The sequence below is a fragment of the Halichoerus grypus genome, chromosome X, assembly GCF_964656455.1.
Source record: "Halichoerus grypus chromosome X, mHalGry1.hap1.1, whole genome shotgun sequence".
NCBI lineage: Eukaryota > Metazoa > Chordata > Mammalia > Carnivora > Phocidae > Halichoerus > Halichoerus grypus.
In genome coordinates this window covers 30,127,377-30,141,687 of record NC_135727.1, presented here as the reverse complement: position 1 = coordinate 30,141,687, position 14,311 = coordinate 30,127,377, and the positions used below count along the sequence as shown (strand labels likewise).

The 14,311-nt window shown below is 37.5% G+C and overlaps 1 long non-coding RNA gene across 3 annotated transcripts in view; it reads left to right on the top strand.

Annotated features, from left to right (window-relative positions):
• Window positions 1–14,311, top strand: part of LOC118551903 (uncharacterized) — a 73,147-nt gene that overhangs the window by 1,898 nt on the left and 56,938 nt on the right. For all 3 annotated transcript variants that reach the window (XR_013444683.1, XR_013444684.1, XR_013444682.1), the window contains one exon: window positions 13,212–13,323. This is a non-coding gene — a long non-coding RNA (uncharacterized LOC118551903). The remainder of the gene's footprint in view (window positions 1–13,211; window positions 13,324–14,311) is intronic.

Here is a 14,311-nt window from a genome sequence, read left to right as displayed (position 1 = left end):
AGAAGCGTTCCCTTTTCTACACATCCTGTGCAATACTTATTTTTTCTCTTTTCGACCCTGGGCATTCTGACTGGTGTTACGTGATATCGGGGTTTTGATTTGCATTTCCCTGGTATTTAGTGATGTTGAGCATCTTTTATGTGTTCATTGGCCATATGTAATTTTTTTTTAAAGAAAAATGTCTATTTAAGTACTCTGCCCTGTTTTGATTTGATTTTTGTTTTGGTGTTGAGTTGTATGCGTTGATTATAAATTTTGAATATTAACCTCTTATCAGATATATGATTTACAATTTTTTTCTCTATTCTGGAGGTTGCCTTTTTGTTTTTTTGATCATTTCCATTGCTGTGCAAAAGCTTTTTAGTTTGATGTAGTCCCATTTAATTATTTTTGCTTTTATTTCCCGTGACTGAGGAGACATATCCAGAAAAATATTGTTTTGGCTGATGTCTGTAAATTTTCTGTCTGTGTTTTCTTTTAGGAGCTTTATGGTTTCAGATCTTATATTTTGGTCTTTATTTTGTTATTTTATTTTATTTTATTTTATTATTATTATTATTATTTTTTAAGTAGGCTCCATGCCCAGCCTAGAGCCGAACATGGGGCTTGAACTAATGACACTGAGATCAAGACCTGAGCTCAGATCAAGAGTCAGATGCTTAACCGTTTGAAGCACCCAGGTGCCTCTTACATTTTGGTCTTTTGTCTATTTTCAGTTTATTTCCGTGTATTGTGCAAGTAAGTGGTCCAGTTTCATTCTTTTGCATGTAGCTGTTCATTTTCCCAGCACCATTTATTGATGATTCTGTTTTTTTCCCCATTGTATATTCTTGTCCCCTTTGTTATAGATTAATTGATCATATAAGCTTGGTTTTATTTCTGGGCTTTTTTTTTTTTTAAGATTTTATTTATTTACTTGAGAGAGCAAGAGCGCACACGTGCACATGCGAGAGAGCATGAGCAGGGGAGAGGGGCAGAGGGAGAGGGAGAAGCAGACTCCCCACTGAGCAGGCAGTCTGTCGTGGGGCTCGATCCCAGAACTCTGGGATCACGACCTGAGCCAAAGGCAGCCGCTTAACCGACTGAGGCACCCAGGCGCCCCTGGGCTGTTACATTCTATTGATCCATGTACCTGTGTTTTTGCCCGTAGTACCATTCTGCTTTGATTACTATTGCTTTGTAGTATAGTTTGAAATCTGGTAGTGTGATACCTCCAGATTTGGTCTTAAGGTTGCTTTGACTATTCTGGTTCTTTTGTGGTTCCAAGGAATTTTTAGGTTTATTTGTTCTAATTCTGTGAATCCATTTACAATGACATGGATGGAGCTAGGGAGTATAATGCTATACACTCATATGTGGAATTTAAGAAGCAAAACAAATGAGCAAAGAAAAAAAGAGAGAGAGAGAGAGAGAGAGACAAACCAAGAAACAGACTCTTAAGTATAAAGAACAAACTGATGGTTACCAGAGGGTAGGTGGGTGGAGGGATGGGTGAAATAGGTGATGGGGATTAAGGGGTGCATTTGTCTTGATGAGCACTGGGTGATGTATGGAATTGTTGAGTTACTATATTGTACCCCTGAAACTAATATAACACTGTATGTTAACTATACAGGAATTAAAATAAAGCTTATCAGAAAAACAACAAAAAAACCCCAGTATAGGTATTTTCATATGCATGGCATTAAACCTGTGGGTTGCTTTGTGTATTATAGACATTTTAACAATATTCATTCTTCTAGTCTATGATCATAGTATGTATATATCTTTATATATGTATATATCTTTATATATGTATATATCTTTATATATATATATCTTTCTATTTATGTTTCATCTTCGATTTCTTTTTTCATTAAAAATTTTTTTTTTAGGGGCGCCTGGGTGGCTCAGTCGTTAAGCGTCTGCCTTCGGCTCAGGTCATGATCTCAGGATCCTGGGATCGAGCCCCGCATCGGGCTCCCTGCTCGGCGGGAAGCCTGCTTCTCCCTCTCCTACTCCCCCTGTTTGTGTTCCCTCTATCGCTGTGTCTCTCTCTGTCAAATAAATAAAACTTTAAAAAAAATTTTTTTTTTTTACATTTTGCTTAGTTTGAAATAGTTGACATATAATGTTACTAGTTTCACATATACAATTTAGTGATTGGAGAATTCTCTACATAATGCATTATGCAACGTTCATCATACGTGTGGTTACCATCTGTCACCATACAACATTATAATATTATTGACTATATTTTCTATGTTATACCTTTCACCTCTGCTACATTTATTTTATTTTATTTATTTTTTTTAGGATTTATTTATTTGAGACAGTGAGAGTGGGGGGGGAGGGGCAGAGGGAGAGAATCTTTAAGCAGACTCCCTGCTGAGTGTAGAGCCCATTGTGGGGTTCAGGGCTCGATCTCACAACCCATGACTGGAGCCAAAACCCAAGAGTCTGGCTCTTAACCCACTGAGCTACCCAGGCACGCTTGTGACATTTATTTTATAAGTGGTGGTTTGTTACTCTTAATTCCCTTCACCTATTTTGCCTATTCCATCCCTTACCCCCTTTCCTCTGGCAACCACCAGTTTGTTCTCTGTGTTTATGAGACTGTTTCTGTTTTTTTTTTTTTGTTTATGAATTTGTTTTGTTTTTTAGAATCCACATACAGGTGAAATCATATGGTATTTGTCTTTCTCCATCTGATTTATCTTATGCAGCATAATACCCTCTAGGTCGATCCATGTTTTTGTGAATGGGATGATTTCATTCTTTTTTATGGCTGAGTAATATTCCATTGCATGTATATTTCACATCTTTTTAATTCATCTATCAATGGACACAGGTTGCTTCGATGTCTAGGCTTTGTAAATAATCTTGCAATAAACATAGGGGTGCATATATCTTCTTGAATTAGTGTTTTTGCATTCTTTGCATATATACCCAGTAATGGAATTACTTGATCATATGTATTTTCTATATTTAATTTTTCGAGGAGCTTTCATAGTGTTTTCCGCAGTGGTTGCACCAATTTCCATTTCCACAAACAGTGCACATGGATTTCCTTTTCTCTACATCCTCACCAACAGTTATTTCTTGACTTTGATTTTAGCCATTCTGACTCGTGTGAGGTGATATCTCATGTTGTTTTGATTTCCATTTCCCTGATAACTAGTGATATTAAGCATCTTTTAATGTGTATTGACCATCTATATGTGTTTTTTGGACAAATGTGCTATTTTGATTTGTATAACATTGTAATATAATTTGAAATCTGGGATTGTGATATTTCCAGCTTTGTTCTTCTTTCTCAGGATCGCTTTGTCTATTCAGGGTCTTTCGTGGTTCCATACAAATTTTCGGATCATTTGTTCTAATTCTGTGAAAAATACTGTTGGTATTTTGATAGGCATTGCATTGAATTTGTAGATTGGTTTGGGTAGTGTGGACATTTTAACAATATTAATTCTTCTAACAATGAGGAGGGTATACCTTACCATTTACTTATGTTCTGTTCCATTTTTTATCAGTCATTTATTGTTTTCAGATACAGGTCTTTCAACTTGGTTAAATTTATTCCTAAACAGTTTTTTTCCAGTGCAATTGTAAATGGGATTGTTTTCCTAATTTTCTTTCTGATATTTTGTCATTATTGTGTAGAAACACAACAGATTTCTGTAATTGCTTTTATATCTTACATGTTTACTGAATTTATTAATTCTAGTAGTTTTTTTGGTGGTCTTTAGGGTTTTTTATATACAGTATACTATATAGTATATACTATTATGTCGTCTGCAAATAGTGACAGTTTTACTTCTTCCTTACCAATTTGGATGCCATTTATGTATTCTTCTTGTCTGATTTCTGTGGTTAGTACTTCCAGTACTGTACTGAAATAAAAGAACCCTTGCCTTCCTGATCTTAGAAGAAAACCTCTCACCTTTTTAACATTGAGTACGATGTTTGTTGTTTTTCATGTATGGCCTTTGTTGTGTTGAAGTATGTTCCTTCTATATCTACTTTGTTGAGAGTGCTTCTCATGAATGGATGCCGAATTTTGTGAAATGTTTTTTCTGCATCTGTTGAGATGATCACACGATTTTTATCTTTCATTACTTAATGTGGTGTATCTCAATGATTGATTTGGAGATACTGAATCATCCTTGCATCCCTGGAATAAATACCACTGGATCATGATGAATGGTCTTTTTAATGTACTGTTGAATTCATTTTGCAGATATTTTGTTGAGGATTTTTTTTAAAGATTTTATTTATTTATTTGACAGAGAGAGACACAGAGAGGGAACACAAGCAGGGGGAGTGGAAGAGAGAGAAGCAGGCTTCCTGCTCAGCAGGGAGCCCGATGCGGGGCTTGATCCCAGGACCCTGGGATCATGACCTGAGCCGAAGGCAGATGCTTAATGACTGAGCCACCCAGGCACCCCTTGTTGAGGATTTTTGCGTGTATATTCATCAGGGTTATTGACTTGTAATTTTCTTTTATTGCAGAGTCTTTGTCTGATTTTGGTATCAGGGTAATGCTAGCCTTGTAAAATCAATTTGGAAGCATATTTTTCCTCTTCTATATTTTTGGAATAGTTCAAGAAGGATAGGTATTAATTCTTCTTTAAATGTTTGGTAGAATTTAAAGTATTTCCTTCAGGGGTGCCTGATTGGCTCAGTTGGAGGAGTGTGCAACTGTTGATATCGGAATCATTAGTTTGAGCCCTACATTGGGTGTAGAGATTACTTAAATAAATAAATCCTTTAAAAAATTAAGTGTTGCCTTCATAAATAAAAATTTAAAACAAATCACTAGGAAAATATTTGCAACCGACATAATAAAAAAAGATTTACATTCCCAATATACAAAGAATCCTACAAATTGATAGGAAAAAGACAACCTAACAGAAGAGTGGGCAAAATATATGAATAGATATTACACTGAAGAAACAAAAATAGCCAATAAACATTGGAAACTATATGTAGCTTCAGTATTCATCAGGTAAATGCAAAGGAAAACAGATCACCCATCAGATTGGCGAAATTTTTGAAAATTAATAATATACAGTGTCAGCATATTGGAGAAAGAACACTTTCCTATACTGTTGATACAACATTTTTGGAGAATAGTTTGTATATTTTTTAATGGATGATTGTAGGTTTCTAATTACTATGGTATTTATATTCCGTTGAGTATATTTTGTTAAAAATGTAATGATTTTATTTTAAAATGTCAGAATTTCTAATAAAGTTATATTCTTTGCAAAAAAAAATAAAATAAATGTTTGGTAGAATTCAGCTGTGAAGCTATCTGGTCCTGGATTTATGGGGTTTTATTATTAATTAATTAATCAATTATTTATTTATTTATTATTTTAAGTAGGTTCCACACACAACATGGGGCTTGAACTCACTAACCCGAGATCCAGAGACATGTGCTGTACTGACTGAACCAGTCAGGTGCCCCTGGTCCTAGACTTATGTTTGTTGGGAGTTTTTTTTTTTAAGATTTTATTTATTTGATTTTTTTTTTAAATTTTATTATGTTATGTTAGTCACCATACAATACATCATTAGTTTTTGATGTGGTGATCCACGATCCGTTGTTTTCGTATAACACCCAGTGCTCCATGCAGTACGTGCCCTCCTTAATACCCATCACCAGGCTAGCCCATCCCCCCTCCCCCTCCCCTCTAAAACCCTGTTTGTTTCTCAGAGTCCATAGTCTCTCACGGTTCATCTCTCCCTCCGATTTCCCCCCCTTCATTTTTCCCTTCCTTCTCCTAATGTCCTCCATGCTATTCCTTATGTTCCACAAAGAAGTGAAACCATGTGATAATTGACTTTCTCTGCTTGACTTATTTCACTTAGCATAATCTCCAGTCCCATCCATGTTGATGTAAAAATTAGGTATTCATCCTTTCTGATGTCTGAGTAATATTCCATTGTATATATGGACCACATCTTCTTTATCCATTCATCTGTTGAAGGGCATCTCAGCTCTTTCCACAGTTTGGCTATTGTGGACATTGCCGCTATGAACATTGGGGTGCATATGGCCCTTCTTTTCACTGCATCTGTGTCTTTGGGCTAAATACCCAGTAGTGCAATTGCTGGGTCATAGGGTAGCTCTATTTTTAATTTTTTGAGGCACCTCCACACTGTTTTCCAAAGTGGCTGTACCAACTTGCATTCCCACCAACAGTGTAAGAGGGTTCCCCTTTCTCCACAACCTCTCCAACATTTGTTGTTTCTTTCCCTGTCCATTTTTGCCATTCTAACTGGTGTAAGGTGGTATCTCAATGTGGTTTTGATTTGGATATCCCTGATGGCTAATGATGATGAACATTTTTTCATGTGTCTGTTAGCCATTTGTATGTCTTCTTCAGAGAAGTGTCTTTTCATGTCTTCTGTCCATTTTTTGACTTGATTATTTGTTTTTTGGGTGTTAAGTTTGAGAAGTTCTTTATAGATCTTGTAAAAAAAAAGATTTTATTTATTTGAGAGAGAGAGACAGAACAAGCAGGGGGGAGGAGCAGAGGGAGAAGCAGACTCCCTGCCAAGCAGGGAGCCTGACTCGGGGCTTGATCCCAGAACCCTGGGATCATGACCTAAGCCAAAGGCAGATGCTTAACCTACTGAGCCACCCAGGCATCCCTTGTTGGGAGTTTTTTGACTACTGATTCAATTCCATTATACTAATTGGTATGTTAAGATTTTCTATTTCTTTTTGGTTGATTCTTGGACTCATAATCTTTTGTATTTCTGTGTTATTAGTTGTAACTTTTTTTTTAATTCTTTTTTTTTAAAGATTTTATTTATTTATTTGACAGAGAGAGACACAGCGAGAGAGGGAACACAAGCAGGGGGAGTGGGAGAGGGAGAAGCAGGCTTCCTGCCAAGCAGGGAGCCCGATGCGGGGCTCGATCCCAGGACCCTGGGATCATGACCTGAGCCGAAGGCAGATGCTTAATGACTGAGCCACCCAGGCGCCCCTTCTTTTTCATTTCTGATTTTATGTATTTGAGCCCTCTTCTTTTTTCTTGATGAGACTGGCTAAAGGTTTATCAATTTTCTTAATCTTTTCAAAGCATCAGTTCCTAATTTCTGATCTATTTAATATCATGTTTTTGGTCTCTATTTCATTTATTTCCACTCTTTATTATTTCATTCATTCTGCTAAATTTGGGCTTCATTTTTTCTTCTTTTACTAGCTCCTTTAGGTATAAGATTAGACTGAGATTTTTCTTGTTTCTTGAGGTAGGCCTGTATTGCCATAATCTTTCCTCTTAGAACCACTTTGCTCCATCCCATAGATTTTGAAATGTCATGTTTTCAGTTTCATTTGTGTCCAGTTATTTTTTATATTTCCTCTTTGATTTCTTCATTTACCTATTTTTTAAAGATTTTATTTGACAGAGAGAGAGAGAGAGAGCACAAGCAGGGGGAGCAGCAGAGGGAGAGGGAGAAGCAGGCCCCCCATGGAGCAGGGAGCCCAATGCGGGGCTCGATCCCAGGACCCCGGCAGATGCTTAAATCATCTGAGGAACCCACGTGCCCTGACCTATTTGTTGTTTAGTAGTATATTGTTTAGCTTCCACGTGTTTTTTGGTTTTCTAGTTATTTTTTTTTTTGTAACTGATTTGTAGTTTCATAATGTGGGCAGAAAAGATGCTTGCTTTGATTTCAGTCTTCTAAAATCTATTGAAATTGTTTGTGGCCTCAAACGATATCTGTCCTAGAGAATATTCCATGTACACTTGAAAAGAATGTGAATTCTGCTGTTTTTGAATGGATTGTTCAGTATATCTCTGTTAAGTCCATTTTGCCTTATGTGTCATTGAAAGTCACTGTTTCATTATCAATTATCTGTCTTGATGATCTATCCATTGATGTAAGTGGGGTATTAAAGTCTTCTATTATTGTTGGCTGTCTATTTCTCCCTTTATGTCTGTTAATATTTGCTTTATATAATTAGGTGCTCCTATATTAGGTGTATAGATATTTACAAATGTTCTTTCTGTTGGATTTATACCTTTATCATTATGTAATGCCTTTCTCACTTATTACAGTCTTTTATTTATTTATTTACTTAAATTCCAGTATAGTTTCAGGTGTATAATTAGTGATCCAACAATTCTATATATTACTCAGTGCTCTTCATGATAAGTCTACTCTTAATCCCTTTCCCTTGTTTCACCCATCCCCCCTCCACCTCCCCTCTGGTAACCATCAGTTTGTTCTGTATAGGTAAGAGTGTTTTTTGGATTGTTTCTGTTTTTCCTTGTTCGTTTTTTTTTTTTTTAAAGATTTTATTTTATTTATTTGACAGAGAGAGAGAGAGACAGCTAGAGAGGGAACACAAGCAGGGGGAATGGGAGAGGGAGAAGCAGGCTCCTGGCAGAGCAGGGAGCCCGATGCGGGGCTCGATCCCAGGACCCTGGAATCATGACCTGAGCCGAAGGCAGATGCTTAACGACTGAGCCACCCAGGCACCCTCCTTGTTCGTTTGTTTTGTTTCTTAAATTCCACATATGAATGAAATCATATGGTATTTGTCTTTCTCTTAATGATTTAGTTCATTTAGCATTATACCCTCTAGATCCATCCATATTGTTGCAAAATGGCAAGATTTCATTCTTTTTCATGTCTGAGTAATATTACATTGTATATATACACCACTTCTTTTATGTATGTATGTTTTTATATGTATTTATATATATATATGTTAAGATTTTATTTATTTATTTGAGAGAGAGAGACACAGCGAGAGAGAGAACACAAGCAGGGGGAGTGGGAGAGGGAGAAGCAGCCTTCCCGAGGAGCAAGGAGCCCGATGTCGGGCTCGATCCCAGGACCCCGGGATCATGACCTCAGCCGAAGGCAGACGCTTAATGACTGAGCCACCCAGGTGCCCCGGGTCATTTTTTTTTTTTAATCAATTCAGTCACCCTGTCTTTTTTTTCACCATATGTGTTTTGATTGGAGCATTTACTTCATTTACATTTAGAGTAATTGATTGATATGTATGCTTTTTTGCTCATTGTTTTTATAGTTGTCTTTTCTTTTTATTCTTGCTCTGTTCCCTTGATGCTTTATGACTTTCTTTAGTATTATGCTTAGATTCCTTTGTCTTTATTGTGTATCTATTACACGTTTTTGGTTTGTGATTACCATGATGTTCATTTATAACTTTCTATGTATGTAGCAATGTGTATTAAGTTGGTGGTCACTTAAGTTTGAACACATTCCAAAAGCACTACATTTGTACTCCCCCTTGCATGTTTTATGTGAATGATGTCATATTTTGTTTTTATTTTGTGTATTCCTTGACTAAGTTTTTAGATATAATTGATTTTACTACTTTTATTTTTTTTATCCTTCATACTACCTAAATAAATGATGGAACTCATATCTTTACTCTGTGTTTGCTTTTACCAGTGAAATTTTTCCTTTCAAAATTTTCTTACTTCTAGTTATGGCCTTGTGTTTTCTTCTTAAATATGTCCATTTAACATTTCTTGTATAGTTGGTTTAGTGGTGATGAACTGTTTAAAGTTTTGTTTGTTTGTGAGACTCTTTCTTTCTCCTTTAATTCTGAATAACCTTGCCAGTAGAGTGTTTTTGGTGGTAGATTTTTTTCCTTTCAGTACTTTGAATATATCATGCCATTCTCTGTTGGCTTGCAGTTTTTGCTGAAAAATTAGCTGGTAGCCTTATTGTTTTTACCTTGCACATAACTGCTTTTCTCTTGCGGCTTTGAGATGCTCTTTTTATCTTTAATTTTTGACATTTTAATAATTGTGTTTCTTGGTGTGGACCATCTTGAGTTCATCTTGTTTGGGGCTGTCTATGCCTCCTGAACCTTGATGTCTCTTTTCTTCCCCAGATTAAGGGAAGTTTTCAGGTATTATTTCTTCAAGTTAGTTTTCTGCCTTTCCCTCTTTTCCCTTTCTGGGACCCCCATTATGCAAATGTTATTATGCTTGATGTTGTCACAAAGGTATCTTGACCTATTCTCATTTTTTTAAAAGATTTTATTTATTTATTTGACAGAGAGAAAGAGCAGGAAAGCACAAGCAGGGGTAGTGGCAGAGGGAGAGGAAGAAGCAGGCTCCTGGCCGAGCAGGGAGCCTGATGCAGGGCCTGATCCCAGGACCCTGGGATCACGACTCGAGTCGAAGGCAGATGCCTAACCAACTGAGCCACCCAGGCTTCCTAGCCTATTCTCATTTTTAAAAATTGTTTTCTCTTGCTGCTCCACATGGTTGCTTTCTATTACCCAGTCTTCCAGCTTGCTGATCCATTCTTCTGCATCCTCTAATTTGCTTATTCCCTCTATAGTATATTTTTCACTTCAGTTATTGCATTCTTTAGCCCTGATTCGTTCTTTTATATATTTTCTATCTCTTTGTTATATTTCTCACTGAGTTCATCCATGTTCTCTCAAGTCCAGTGAGTGTCTTTATGACCATTACTTTGAACTCTTTTGTCAGGTAGATTGCTTGTCTTTGTTTCACTTAGGTCTTTTTCTGCGATTTTTTTAATACTCTTTCTTTCAGAACATATTCTTCTGTCTCATTTTGTCTTACTCTTTGTGTTTGTTTCTGTGTATTAACTAAGTCAGCTATCTATGTCTCCTGCTCTTGGAAGTACTGGCCTTATGTGGAAGACATCTTGTGATGCCCTTTAGTGTAATCCCTCCTGGTCACCAGAATTATACTCCAGAGCTGTCCCTGGTGTGGGCTTCATGCACCTTCTTGTTGTGGCTGAGCCACATTGCTGCATTTGGGCTGGGGGGTCGGGCTGGTCCTCAGCTTGGTTGGCTGCAATTTTTGTACTCTTACTTTTATAAACTATTCAGTTCTCTCCCACACTGCAAGGCTTTCTAAGGTAAGCTTTTTTGTTGAGGGGGAGAATAACCCACCTCAGGCTGTGTCACTTTGGAGTGTGGATCATTTGGAGCTGAAGACTTGGGGCCCAGCAGACAAAGGAAGAACTTTCGTATTTTTTTTTAAGATTTTATTTATTTATTTATTTGACAGAGAGAGACAGCGAGAGAGGGAACACAAGCAGGGGGTGTGGGAGAGGGAGAAGGAGGCTTCCCGCTGAGCAGAGAGCCCAATGCAGGGCTCTATCCCAGGACCCTGGGTTCATGACCTGAGCCGAAGGCAGATGCTTAACGACTGAGCCACCCAGGCTTCCCTCTTACTTGTTTTTCTTCTGTTAATCTGTGTTATGTCAATTTAATTATTAGAGCAGCTGAAAAACCTGGAAGGGAAGAAGGGAAATTTTTCTGCCCTTACAGTACTTATCCAAAAATATGTTTGTTTTAAATCTGTAATTCAGATTTAACTCAGGTCATGGATTTCATTTTTTTCTTTTTAAAAATCTGTTATGGAAGTACAGTTGACATACAATGTTATATTAGTATCAGGTGTACAACGTAGTGATTCAACAATTCTATACATTATTCATTGCTCACTTTGATAAGTGTTGTCACCATTTGTCACCATACATTATTACAGTATGATTGACTATATTCCCTATGCTGTACTTTTCATCCCTGTGACTGATTTATTTTATGTATTTTGACCATTCCCTCACCTTCCCCTCCAGCAACCACCAATTTGTTCTCTGTATTTATGAGTTTATTCCTTTCGTTTGTTCAGTTGTTTTTTTATATTCCACATATAATGAAATCACATGGTATTTGTCTTTCTATGTGACTTATTTCACTTAACATAATGTTACCCTCTAGGTCCATCCATGTCATTGTAAATGTCAAGATTTCATTCTTTCTCATGGCTGAGTACTATTCCGTTGTATATATATATACACCACATCTTCATCCATTTATATATGGATGGGCAATTGGGTTGTTTCCATATCTTGGCTATTACAAATAGTGCTGCAAAACACATAGGGGTACATATATCTTTTCTAGTTAGTGTTTTTGTTTTCTTTGGGTAAATACCCACTAGTGGAATTATTGGATTATATGGTATTTGTATTTTTAATTTTTTGAGGAATCTCCATACTGTTTTTCACAGTGGTTGCATCAATTTACATTTCCATGAACAAAACATGAGGGTTTCCTTTTCTCCACATCCTCACAAACACTTGTTATTTCTTGCCTTTTTGATATTAGTTGGGCTATATATTTCTATTTGTTTGATCTTGTAAATATAAGGATTCAAAATTTGCCACCTCAAAATGTATCTTTGGCATGTGAATTATTATAGTGTGATTATTTTTTTTTAAGATTTTATTTATTTATTTGACAGAGAGAGTGAGAGAGAGAGCATGCATGTGCACAAGCAGGGGGAGCGGCAGAGGGAGAGAGAGAGAAGCAGGCTACCCCACTGAGCAGGGAGCCCAATGCGGGGCTTGATCCCAGGACCCTGGGATCATGACCTGAGCCGAAGGCAGACACTTAACCAACTGAGCCACCCAGGTGCCCCTGTCTGATTGTTTCTATGAAATATAAAGCTCAGGAAGAACCTTTGATCTTCCTTTTAACTGCCTAAAGGAATTTAGGTAGAAGACCTGCTCCAAGAGAGGGATGTCACCATAGGTAACTACAGTATAATATGAACTAAGTTTGATAGACAGGGAGGAATTTGGCAAGGCCTGTTTGTTTAAAGTCCTGTCATGTCCAATTGTTTCTGTATGGCCCAGCAACCATTTCTTTCACAAGGATTTACTCTTTTTCTTTTTTTAAAGATTTTATTTATTTATTTGACAGAGAGAGGCACAGCGAGAGAGGGAACACAAGCAGGGGGAGTGGGAGAGGGAGAAGGAGAAGCAGGCTTCCCGCTGAGCAGGGAGCCCGATGCGGGGCTCGATCCCAGGACCCTGGGATCATGACCTGAGCCGAAGGCAGACGCTTAACGACTGAGCCCCCCAGGCGCCCTAGGATTTACTCTTTTTCATCTCCTGTGAATTGCTTTCTTTTCCTTTGAAATTACTAACCCATATCTGTTTCTCCTTAGTCCAGAATGAAATACATACTTCATTTTGCCTGACTGTGTTTGGAAACTCTGTTTATGTGGATTCCTTGTAGGTACATAGTTTTGATTTTCTTCTGTTAATCTGTCTCATGTTAGTTTAATCCTTTGACCAGCCAGAAGAATCTTGAAGAATGGAGGAAATTTTTACTCCCCAACAGTTGTTGGGAACGGCCGGATAAATTTTAACTGGATGGACATTGCTCTCCCTAGGGCTGCTGCAGCTGTGAGGTTCTGGGACTTCTGACAAGTTGGCATAAATTATCAGTTCTTACAACGTTAATCTGCTGGGTCTTCGCCTGAAGGTATAACTGAATCAAGAGTGGTAAGTGTCCTTTTCTTTATCTAAATTTAAATTAGCAGGAAAAAATACTTGTGGAACTAGTTCCTTGGGTATATGGACTTTGGTAATACGTATTATTTGTTTTGGAAAGCAAATTAATATTCAGAGACTGAGTTTGTCTTTGATAATAACTTGTTTAGAAGAGGTTCACTCTGAGAATTTTATAAGCCAGTAGCATACAGGATAATGTCTCTTCATAAGCCAATAAAGAAATAATATAGTCTAAATTTATGATAGATTAATCACGCTATCGTTCTAGAAAAGGAGAAGTGAAAGGAATAAAGATCAAACTTAGCTGAAGTATACCTTTTTAGGAGTTGGTACTCAGGAGAGACTGCTTAGCCAACTGAAAGGCGAGGCCCACCCACCAGTGAAAAAGTAAAGGTCCCTGTTGCTAGAGTGCTTTGCTAGGGATTAATGGCACCATTGTGTTGGGCAAGAGGATTTTTATCTCAAAGCTGCCGTACAACTTTCACCACTGCTTGTAGAAGATTCACTTTTACCAGGAACAGGAGCTAATTGCCACAAGGTCTTCAGAGAGCTATTTTAGATCAGCAAAATGTTGCCTTTCCAAGACCAAACACTTGAATTGTCCTCGTAAATGTAGTATTTACTGTCAAAATTTCCTCCTGCCATACTTGCTTCCTTATATTATGTTTTTATTGATATGCCCCCAGTGGAGCCTCCCAGCAGCTGAGCTATTGAGTTCTTAACAGTGAGAACAGATGACAGGACAACACCCTAACACAAATTACTTCATTCTTTTTTTTTTTTTTTTTTAAGATTTTATTTATTTGACAGAGACACAGCGAAGAGAGGGAACACAAGCAGGGGGAGTGGGAGAGGGAGAAGCAGGCTTCCCGCTGAGCAGGGAGCCCGATGCGGGGCTCGATCCCAGGACCGCGGGATCATGACCTGCTTAACGACTGAGCCACCCAGGTGCCCCAAATTACTTCATTCTTATATCAAA